The following is a 1,082-nucleotide window of genomic DNA, read 5'->3' on the forward strand; positions in this document are numbered from 1 at the left end:
ATCAATAATACAATGAATAAACGTTTCGGCCTTTAATATGGCCTTCTTCAGTATAACTTGCTGTTTCAGAATATAATTCAATTATGCGTGTACACCATTATCAATACATTAATTCTAATATTAAAGTAACAAAAGAATATCACATTTTGTCAATTTAAAAAGCCATTAAAACATTTGATTATAATCTTACATTCAAGTAACCGTCATATAAGAGTCAGTCTAAAATTCAATTCAAATTGAAACATATGAGATTGTCAGCGATTGTTGCTGACAATCTCATATGTTTCAATTTGAATTGAATTTTAGACTGACTCTTATATGACGGTTACTTGAATGTAAGATTATAATCAAATGTTTTAATGGCTTTTTAAATTGACAAAATGTGATATTCTTTTGTTACTTTAATATTAGAATTAATGTATTGATAATGGTGTACACGCATAATTGAATTATATTCTGAAACAGCAAGTTATACTGAAGAAGGCCATATTAAAGGCCGAAACGTTTATTCATTGTATTATTGATATATGGCTTTTTTATTATATGTATCGTATTAAAAACTGCATACATGCATATCAATTAATATATAAATTATTTCACTGAAAAAATCCAGTGTGTGGTAAGTGCTCATTTTTCGAATTTTGTTAAGACATTATATTTAAGAGCTGGTTGAAGTTTGGAACGTTCATGGAGCGATTTTTTCAAAATGGTTTGGCCCATTTCTCCTTTTGCACAGAGCTATATCTTCATGTCAGACAAGAAATAACAAATACTCCGAGCGAATCCATGCATCGGAAGACACCCTTAACGGCGAAAAACTACCCTGGAAAAACTTAAAAAAATTCTTTCAAAGCCAAAAATGATTTTCCAGGGTAGTTTTTCGCCGTTAAGGGTGTCTTCCGACGCATGGATTCGCTCGGGGTATTTTTTATTTGTTGTCTGGCATACAGGTGTAGCTCTGTACAAAGGGAAAAATGGGACAAATCATTTTTGGCTTTGAAAGAATTTTTTTAAGTTTTTCCAGGGTAGTTTTTTGCCGTTAAGGGTGTCTTCTGACGTATGGATTCGCTAGGGGTACTTTT

The sequence above is a fragment of the Trachymyrmex cornetzi genome, unplaced genomic scaffold, assembly GCF_001594075.2.
Source record: "Trachymyrmex cornetzi isolate Tcor2-1 unplaced genomic scaffold, Tcor1.1 scaffold45, whole genome shotgun sequence".
NCBI lineage: Eukaryota > Metazoa > Arthropoda > Insecta > Hymenoptera > Formicidae > Trachymyrmex > Trachymyrmex cornetzi.